The sequence below is a fragment of the Lactuca sativa genome, chromosome 6 (assembly GCF_002870075.4).
Source record: "Lactuca sativa cultivar Salinas chromosome 6, Lsat_Salinas_v11, whole genome shotgun sequence".
NCBI classification, from domain to species: Eukaryota; Viridiplantae; Streptophyta; class Magnoliopsida; order Asterales; family Asteraceae; genus Lactuca; species Lactuca sativa.
In genome coordinates this window covers 153,686,322-153,697,222 of record NC_056628.2, presented here as the reverse complement: position 1 = coordinate 153,697,222, position 10,901 = coordinate 153,686,322, and the positions used below count along the sequence as shown (strand labels likewise).

The 10,901-nt window shown below is 38.8% G+C and overlaps 1 long non-coding RNA gene across 2 annotated transcripts; it reads right to left on the bottom strand.

Moving 5' to 3' along the window:
- Positions 1-5,040: 5,040 nt before the first annotated feature.
- On the bottom strand, positions 5,041-8,560 carry LOC111901114 (uncharacterized). 2 transcript variants are annotated; one of them, XR_006184436.2, is made up of 4 exons: positions 8,156-8,560; positions 7,984-8,032; positions 7,527-7,653; positions 5,041-7,425 (listed from the first exon to the last, which is right to left on the bottom strand). It is a non-coding gene; the product is annotated as an uncharacterized LOC111901114 (long non-coding RNA). The 2 variants fall into 2 exon arrangements; XR_006184435.2 differs by having other exon boundaries at positions 7,527-7,679; positions 8,156-8,558.
- Between the last annotated feature and the right edge of the window lie 2,341 nt (positions 8,561-10,901).

Here is a 10,901-nt window from a genome sequence, read left to right as displayed (position 1 = left end):
CAGCGCAAAAAAACAACACAAAGATAACCAAGAATGAACCTGTTGATTCTAAAAGAATAGCCAGGACAATCTCTTCAAAACCACGTTGATTCTACGAATACCGTGGGATTGGCTTCAAAATCTGGGTTAACACACAGAATTTGGGAGAAAATCGAAAGTTCATAAAATTGATGATTGACCATCCAAATTACATCAAAAACAGTTAAATAAGAAGCAGAAATTAAAATGAAACCCTAAAAGTCCATGGGCCAAATACAAACCCAAAAACAAAACCCAAAAATTAAGGAAAAATAACAAAAACTGCTCATAACTCCTTTTAGAAAGCGATTTATGGACTCAAAAATGGGTAAGTCCCCTTCGGGAACTTATCTAGACGTGCTCCTTGCTCCAAGCTTCGATTTGACTGGTCGTAGGCCCAAAACGGAGATTCGTAGCCAAAGTTATGGCCATTTTCGTGAAGCCCCTTTAGTCACACGATCGTGGGCCTCTAGGAACGCAAGGGCCCGATCCTCCACACTAGGGCCCGCATCATCCCCTCCCGGGTAGACAAAATTCGACCTCGAATGTGCACCATGGTCATCATCAGAAGAATCCCCATAATAAGGAAGCAAATGCTTTACATTGAATACATCGGAACAACGAATGTGGCTTGGCAACTGTAGACGGTAAGCATTGGAATTAATCTTCTCCACAATCTCCACTGGTCCAATCTTCTTAGCTGATAGCTTGTTGTACTCACCAACCGAAAAACGATCTTTAGTCAAAACAGCCCAAACAAAATCACCTACTTCAAAATCAACTTGTCTGCGTTTTTTATCTGCATCTTGCTTGTACTTGGAGTTAGCTCGGACCAAGTTGTCATGAACAGCCCTATGAATATCATGTAGTCCTCCAACAAAATCCTGCACTTTCTTTGGAACTACCCTAGAAACAGGCAGTGACATCAAATCAAGTGGTCCCCGTGGCTGAACAGAATAGACCACCTGGAATGGACTATATCCAGTACTTCGGTTGATAGCATGATTATGAGCAAACTCAGCTTGACAAAGCTTCTGATCCCAGGTCTTCACATGATCACCCACTAAACACCGCAAAATATTACCAAGGGATCGATTAACAACCTCTGTTTGGCCATCCGTTTGAGGATGATATGCACTACTAAAATTGAGCTGAGTGTTCACCATTTTCCATAGGCTACGCCAAAAATGACTCAAAAACCTAGTGTCTCGATCTGATACAATAGAAGACGGTAATCCATGCAAACGGTAGACGTCTCGAAAGAATAACTGGGCTACATTAACTGCATCTGTCGTCTTTTTGCATGGAATAAAGTGCACCATCTTAGAAAAACGATCAACAACCACAAATATTGAATCATTTCCCCGTTGAGTACGTGGTAAACCCAACACAAAATCCATACTGATGTCTACCCAAGGTTGTGATGGAACAGGCAAAGGCATATAGAGTCCTGCATTGGTAGATGTGCCCTTTGACACCTGACAGATTCGACACCGTTTAACATATCTATCCACCTCCTTGCGCATTGTAGGCCAAAAATAAGATGATTGTACCAACTGTAAAGTGCGATCTCGGCCGACATGCCCTTCACCATGCAGCTCCCTAATGATTTGAAGGCGGAGACTTGAATCAGGGATGCACAATTGATTGCCTTTGAAAAGAAAACCTTCATGCAGTAGAAAATCAGACATCTGTCCAGATTGTATACCCTGCAGAACAACAGAAAAATAAGGATCAACCGTTAGCTGCTCCATGAGGACATCCATCCCCGGCACACCAACCCTCATGGAAACTAGCAAATTACTCCTCCGACTCAATGCATCAGCCACCCGATTTGACATCCCAGACTTGTGTTTAACCACGAAAGTGAATTTTTCCAAGAACGACATCCACCTCCCATGTTTGTGTGACACCTTATCTTGACTGCGAATATGTCTTAATGAATCATGATCTGTGAACAAAACAAATTCCTTATGAAATAGATAATGGCGCCAATGCTTTACAGCTTGGACCACTGCATAGAACTCAACATCATAAGTGCTATAACGCAGCTTTGGCCCCGTCAACTTCTCACTAAAATAGGCAACCGGTCGTCCTCCTTGACTTAGAACTGCTCCAATCCCAACCTTGGAAGCATCCGTGTGTAATTCAAACACTTGAGAAAAGTCTGGCAATACAAGAATCGGTGATGTAGTAAGCTTCTCTTTTACTAATTGGAAAGCTGATTCTGCTGCTTCGGTCCAAGTAAAGGTCTTCCCTTTCATACAATCAGTCACCGGTGCCATAATAGAACTAAAGTTTGGAATAAACCTCCTATAGAATGAAGCAAGGCCATGAAAGCTTCGAACTTCAGTGATGGTAGTTGGACTTGGCCATTGTCTGACAGCTGCTACTTTAGACTCGTCCACCTGTATTCCTTCCCCAGAAACAACGTACCCCAAGAACAAGACTTTAGGAACCATAAACACACATTTCTTCATAGCTGCGTACAAACTATCCCGTCGAAGTACAGTCAAAACCTGCCTCACATGGTTGACATGCTCACCAAAAGTAGCACTGTAAATAAGTATGTCATCAAAATAAACGACTACAAATTTACCAATAAAGGGCCTGAACAACTGGTTCATCACACGCATAAATGTACTAGGAGCGTTTGATAAACCGAAAGGCATCACCAACCACTCATACAATCCTTCACGAGTCTTGAAGGCAGTCTTCCACTCATCCCCAAGCCTAAGTCGAATCTGATAGTACCCGCTCTTCAAGTCCAGTTTCGTAAAGATAAAGGCACCACTAATCTGGTCAAGTAGGTCATCAAGTCGAGGAATTAGAAATCTATACCTCACCGTGATCTTGTTGATGGCACGACTATCAACACACATACGCCAAGTACCATCCTTTTTAGGAGTCAACAACGCAGGAACAGCACACGGGCTCATGCTCTCTCGAACATGACCTTTTGAAATCAAATCCTCCACCTGTCGTCGCAACTCCTCATGCTCTCCGGGACTCATTCTGTAATGTGGCCTATTAGGCAACTGAGCTCCTGGTTGTAAATCAATATGATGTTGGATATCACGTAGAGGTGGCAAACCATCAGGTAATTCATTAGGGAAAACATCAGCGAATTCCTTGAGCAGAGGGACCATAGCCTCAGGAATTTCAACCTCCTTAGCGACTTCCTTCCCGAGCAATACAAAAATTTCACCTTCCGCCTCCAACTCGTCTTCAAACTGATTAAGGGTTAGTAGAGTACCCGAAGTTCTCGGAACTGGCTCATTTGGCTTACTGGGAACCAATGTTATCTTCACACCACCAAACAAGAAACTGTAAGTGTTAGTCCGCCCGTTATGATCTATGTTACGATCATACTCCCAAGGTCTGCCCAACAACAAATGACATGCATCCATAGCAACCACATCACACCACACATCATCTTTATACGTGGTACCAACAGAAAAATGAACAAGGGCTCGTTTAGATACAGTGACCTCGCCACCCTTCTTAAGCCACTGTAGCTTGTAAGGCTTAGGGCGATTTTCTGTTTTCAAAGCCAACTTTTGAACTGCTTCTTCAGATATAAGGTTATCACAACTTCCTGAATCAATAACAAAAGTACAAACCTTTCCCAAAATAGTACATGTCGACTGAAAGATGTTGTGTTTGAGCCAATCATCACCAATAACTTTTGGTGTAAAACAAGACCGCCTTACCACCAAATTTACCCCCACATCTCCGGTTACAACTTCCTCCTCGCATTGATGCTCTTCGTCATACACAGGGGGATCTTCGTAATTTTCACCGGCATCATCATTTTGCCAATCATCTTGCTCAGCAAACAAATGACGTTTTCCGACCTTCTTGCACTCTGATTGTCGGTGACCTGTCTCCCCACAACTAAAACACTTCAAGCTGCTACTAACAGTTGTCCTAGGGTTTGGTGCAACACTGTTAGATGTCGGTCTTTGTTGATTAGGAACAACACGGGGTACCATACCACCCGTCCCGGGACTTCCTCCAATATTGGAAGTTGAAGACGAACCGCCCACCCGACGACTTTGTTTCTCAAAAGCCAACGCCCGTTGGTGCGCTTCAGAAATAGATACCGGGTCAAACATATTTACAGAGTCCATGATTTGGACCCGTAGACCCCCAATATATCGAGCAACGAGTTGTTCCTCTGTCTCCTGGATATCGTTTCGGGCAATCAATTGGTAGAACTCAGTTGTGTAATCGTCAACTGATTTGGCACCCTGCTTCAGATTTTGCAACCGTTGGTACATCAACCTTTGAAAATTATGGGGTAGGAAGTTGGATCGTAAACACTTCTTCATCTTCCTCCAAGTCACGACCTTTGACTTTCCGAGCCGGTCTCGTGTCAGTTTCAGTTGTTGCCACCATGCAGATGCCCTACCACGTAGCCTGGTAGCAATCAATGACACTCTTTTGTTTTCAGGGACTTCTTTGAACTCAAAAACTTCCTCAACAGTAGCCAACCAGTCGATGAACCCCTCTGGATTCAAACTGACCCCGTCGAATTCTGGGATATCAATTCTCATTCCGGCCTCCCAACGCCTATTGTCACCTCTATGATCACGCCTTGGCCGCCTTTCTAGATCATCTTCAGAATATGAACCGTCACTGCCGCCGAACGGGTTCCCAAATTCACCATCTTCCACTTGAGAATGTGTTCGAGACCTTTGCCCTCCTCGATTCATCAGTTCGACCATCCTATCAGTCAGTTGGTCAACCATTTGATCCATCCTCTCCTCCATTCGTGCCATAATACGTTCTTCTAGTTCTTGCTCATGAACATTAGCGGGCGTCCTGTTTCTCCTCGGAGGCATTTTGAACCAGGAATTCGGCTCTGATACCAACTGATGCAGCGCAAAAAAACAACACAAAGATAACCAAGAATGAACCTGTTGATTCTAAAAGAATAGCCAGGACAATCTCTTCAAAACCACGTTGATTCTACGAATACCGTGGGATTGGCTTCAAAATCTGGGTTAACACACAGAATTTGGGAGAAAATCGAAAGTTCATAAAATTGATGATTGACCATCCAAATTACATCAAAAACAGTTAAATAAGAAGCAGAAATTAAAATGAAACCCTAAAAGTCCATGGGCCAAATACAAACCCAAAAACAAAACCCAAAAATTAAGGAAAAATAACAAAAACTGCTCATAACTCCTTTTAGAAAGCGATTTATGGACTCAAAAATGGGTAAGTCCCCTTCGGGAACTTATCTAGACGTGCTCCTTGCTCCAAGCTTCGATTTGACTGGTCGTAGGCCCAAAACGGAGATTCGTAGCCAAAGTTATGGCCATTTTCGTGAAGCCCCTTTAGTCACACGATCGTGGGCCTCTAGGAACGCAAGGGCCCGATCCTCCACACTAGGGCCCGCATCACAAGCCCACTATCTGTACTTGTTTGCTTCCATCTTCTCTCATGTGGATAAAAAGGAGCAAGAAATCACAACAAGAAATGCAACTGCTCATCAACAGAAAGCTGATGCCATAAAAAATATCATTGTTGATACAAAACAGATGGTGAGGTCATGGATCCTCCATTGGATGAGAATGAGAATGAGAATGAAATTGAAAATGAAAATGCATACCTCAAGACGTTCTGTATTAGCCTCTTCTGACAAAAAACAATATAAACAAAAATTCAAACAAAATATAATCTTTATGATGAAAATAAACAAATAATTCAAGGAATAATACCCTGAGGGGCAACAAGCCAGGTGTTGAAGCATCACCCTTCTCTAGTTTTTCAATGAATAATGGTAATATTGTGTCAATCACTTCAATTTTATTAACTTGTACGTTTAGCTATGCAAGCAAGTGGATGACATTCAGTTGTATGGTAGGAACAATTAGGGGTGTTAATCGGGTCAACCCGATCGGGTTTCGGGTTATTCGGGTCGGGTTAGTCAGGTTTTTTAAAAAGAATTTTTGACCCTAAACCCGACCCTATTAAGGTATGGGTCGGGGTCGGGTTAATCGGGTGTCATGTTAAAAGGGCCGGGTTTGTCGGGTTAATCGGGTATAATGTTGTCTAAGAATTTTAAATGTAAGATAGTTTAATATTGTGCCATTTAGTCTATTAGATACTTATGTAGCGTTGAAAATGTATAATGGAAGGAAAAATCTATTTTATGTTATATATGAAGCCACTTTATGTAAAGTTCAATCATTTCAAAATCAATTTCATATTATGCAAAACAAAGACACATATACTCAAATGCCGACCAAATTTCAAAAACTAAAAAATTGTTATTAAATATATGTTCCTGTATCAAGTTTCATAAACTAAAAAAAATCATTTTTCCGATAAGTATATATTCTTGCATTTTGCTAATAACAGCAGACATACCACAAGGTTTAAAAAGTAACTTACTTGAGGACTATATATGCATGAAATTAGCTATGAGACTCACGATAAACACATATCATGCAGATAAGAAATAACTTGTTTGATTAGTTGAGTTCATGAGGTACAAACTAGGCTAGTAGTACAACATAAATGTGAAAATGTTTAATTAATTTAAAGCTGATGGGCTAGAGCGGGTTAATCGGGTTGACCCGAACCCAAATAAACAAAATCTATCCAACCCGAAACCCGAACCTATTAAGGTATGGGTTAATCGGGTTAACCCGAATAACCCGCTTTCAACATTCAGACCCTAATAAACCCAACCCTATTAGTCTTATTCGGGTTCGGTTAGGGTCGGGTTAGTCAGGTTTGGGTTTTTTTGACACCCATAGGAACAACCATCTTATCTTTAACATCCTGAAGTAATAGACACAAGTGGTAACAATTACACATAATGCTGCTGTTGGGTTAATCCAGAAATATGGGACAAATTATACCTAGGGGTATTTTGGGAAATACCTATCTATCTTTTAGATTTTGAATTAGTTTAGGAAGCTAGTTAGTTGTTTACTTGTTCAACAAGTAGTACGTAAGGTTTAAGACTCTTTTCTTTGTTTCCCTATAAATACATGTAGTGTTTCCGTTTTTTTAATAAGAGAGAGTTTAGAAGTATCATAACAGAGTCGTTTTTCTTCCTGTATTGTTCTCCTGTTTTCTATTTTCTTCTTAGTCTGCCATTTTCCTTTGGTTTCTGTTTTCTGGGTTGTTCATAACAAGGAATTCACAAAGTTTGTTTCCTACAACAGCTATTCCAATGACCAATTTATAAAACTTTGAAGACAGAATACATAAAAACCAAACCTTTTCCTCATAATCATTGTGTTCACGAATTCTTGTAGCTAATCCCATGAAAAATGTATCTACAGGAGCCCGATCTTTAGTCCATCCATATTCAGTTATCTCACATCTTGTCTTTAAAACACTATCAAACATAACTCCCGAACTACTTGCCACAGTGTCAGCCTACTCAAACAATCATAACAAAAATAAGCAAATCATCAACAAGAATTAACCAAACTAAGACGAAGACAAGAAGTAGTAAAAAGTAAAAAGTATCTATCTACCTGGGCACATGTAATTTGCACAATTTGTTTGAATCGAATTAGTAGAACCCTTAGTAGATGACCTCCACGTGAAAAAGCAATTTATGAGATGCCATCAAGGAATGAGATGAAAAGATCTTCACTGAAACTACAATAATCTGATTTATATCCATACTGGTTGAAAACAAAACCAGGTCAATCATTTTATTAAAAACTCATTTCCAAATTAACAGATAATAAAGGAAAAAAAACAAAAGAGAAATATCCAAATGTCAATATGGAATTGTAGACATGGATAATCAAAAAAGAAATCGTAGACAAGGATAATCATTGATAAAGGAAAAAACCAAAAAAGAAATATCCAAATGTCATTGCAAAAGTGAAAGTAAGGAACTTGAGTAACATAAGGAATCGTATACATGGATAATCATTGACGTAGAAAACCAGGAACCATTAATGGAAAAAAGTTTTTATTTACCAGTCATCAGGTTGGAGGTTTATAACCATCTTCTTTGTCTCTTATATTCCTGGAAGAAATTTATTGATTAGGCAAGAAGGAATGAGAATGAAGTCCCAAGAAAAAAAAAGGAGACACTGATGTCTGAAATTAGGGTTCAAGCGTAATAGAGATATGAGAGGATGAAACGAACCCTAAATCACTTTGCAGTCTTTTAGGAGCATTCAAGAGCTTTCATGAACCCTAATCTGAGAGAAATTGAAAGAAGGGGAGGGTGGAGTTTGCTTTGGCGTTATTGATGGATGACCTTGCTTCACTTGTTCCAGTGGTGTGGAAATAAGGCGACCAAGAAGGGGTTGCACAAAATTGGTGATTATCATACTTATGAAGAAAATTTGAGAGAAGGGGAGGGTGGAATTTGCTATAGGATTTCTCTTTTTTTCAGATTAGATAAATCATAGTTGGGAGATGAAGAGCGGAGATGGAAACAACCAGAAGGATGGAATGAACCCTAAATCGCCTAGGCGGGGTTTTCTAATTTTTTTGGATTTGATTTCCCCTTATGGAGAACGCGCGTTTGATGAAAACTTTATAAAACGACACACTTACACGACATGCCTTTTATGCTGAGTGCCCTCTGTGCTTTTTTTTTTTTTTTTTTTTTTTTTTTTTTTTTTTTGTTCTGGCACTAATTTTAAGGGCACGCAAAAATGCATGTCCACTATCCTTTAAATTTTAGAAGAGATGACATTATTTTAAAGACGCATGCTTATGTGTATTGTAGATCATTGCGTGTCGTGGTTTGCGCGTCATTAAAGGCCTATATTCTAGTAGTGGTTAAGAATGTTGGGATCCATTGTCTGTGAGGAGCTGGCTGTTGACTGGGTTCTTCAGTCGCTTTCTGACTCATATAGTAAGTTCGTAAGAGAGTACTATATGATGAACCACGATGTGACCCTCATCGATCTCACCTATATGCTTATTGCTGTTGAATCAACAATGGTTTGGCGCACTGGAAAAGCAAAGTGGATAGATGAATCCGCCTTCTAGATCTCTATGGATATAGGCAATAGCAACGAAAGGCATGCCATGATCATAAAGTTTGATCATAAGAGAAAGGAAAAGTCTGAAGTAGTTCCATGTGCTGTTCCAAAAGAGTCAATTTGCTTTTATTGCCAAGAGAAAGGGCAATGGAGACGAAGCTGCCCTATTTACCTAAGAGATCTAAGAGATGGGAGAGTCAAAACGTATGACTCTACTTTAGGTAAAATCCATTAACTAACTCTTTTAAGTTCCTATTCTAGATTCTTAATACATGATGTGATAAGATTACATTTGGTGTTTTGTAGGATCATAGAAAAGAGAGGAAGCTTAAGGGAAGAAGTGAGCCGAATCTAATCGTGAAGAAATGGTTTTCGATCGCATTGTTTGAAGATTAAATTTTGAGCTACTACTTGGAGTTAGAATAGATTGCTAAGAAATATGTATTAACATAGTTTTTCAATTGAATTGCATTGTAAGAACAAATTTTTCCGCAATAAAATAAAATTTGATTTTATATTATTTATTTATCCTTACAATGGCATGTATGAAAAATTGATGTTTGAAAGTTTCTATTATTAGAAATAATGGATTAGATTCTTAATTATGTTATTTGTGGAAATGTCAAGAATTTACCAAATAAGGAAAGTTTCTCATCACCCAAGTTTCAATTGGACATAAACTTGGAATTATACAACTTAGTTGCATGATGAATGAGAAATTTCATATTTGGAAATTTAGACAAATTCTTTGACAAAGTGTCAAGTGAAGGACTAGGAGATCGAGTACACAAAGTTGTGTGTTCATCAAATCCACCACAAGAGTAACAAAGATATTCGTCATGATTTACTAAGGTTAAGTAAATATGATTATACTTATGAGATTAAGTGTAATTCTGAATTGATTGAAAGAGTTTCAATCAATAGCAGAACGAATAAGAAGAATCAAGTAGGCAGAAAGATAAAAGTTTCTCTATTCTAAGAAGAAGGGAGAGTACTTTTTATTATGTTTTATGATAGGTCTTAATGATTAAGAACCATATCTCAATTGATCCTCTAAGTGAGTCTTAGTGCAATTGTATGTCTAAGAAGAGGAATCGAGAATTGAAGAAATAGTTAAATCAAGAAGGCAATCATTCTTCGTTCCAAAAACAAGTCTTAGAGTTAAGATTGTAACATTAAGTGACAAGTCTTAAGAAAGTTTATAACATTCATCAAATGTAGAATTTGAAAAGGTTTTCTTATTCTTGCACATTTGAAATTGGAAAGTTGTGATGTCTAGGATAAGACAAAGACCAACTAGGACGAATTTTGTGAAGTGTTTTGTCTTGATAAAAGCTACACTAACTCTTGAATATTTTTTTGTCGAGAAATGTTTATTGAAAAAAGAATCTTATATGTCAAGGAGCCAATGGGAGTCTTAATGGTCTTGAAAAGTTTCAAGAACTAATCAAGAATAAACGTTATCGATCATCACTAGCACACGACTTCAGGTTTACAACCTATCGTGTTGACACTATCTTGTTTCTGTGTGGTTCCAATTGAGTTAATTATGCATGTGAGTTCTATGAGTTCTCATTTGAACGCATAAAAGGCAAGAACTTTGATCAATCAAAAGTACATTAATAGGAAATGGTGAGCTACTTAACTACTTGGAAGACATGGTGGGCAGCCGTGTTACCATAAGGCAAGAGATCAAGATTGAGAAGGTTCGGTCCATATGAGTTTGGATTTGTCGCAAACTTTGGTTTTGACAAATTCGCATGGATAGGAACACATACACCATTAAAATCTAAGTGTCATAAGATTCCCTCCTTCATGAAGATGATTGTGAGGAAATGCTTTCACTAAGAGAGATTTTAAGAAGATAGTGATTGTGAAATTGTATTCTCAAATTCA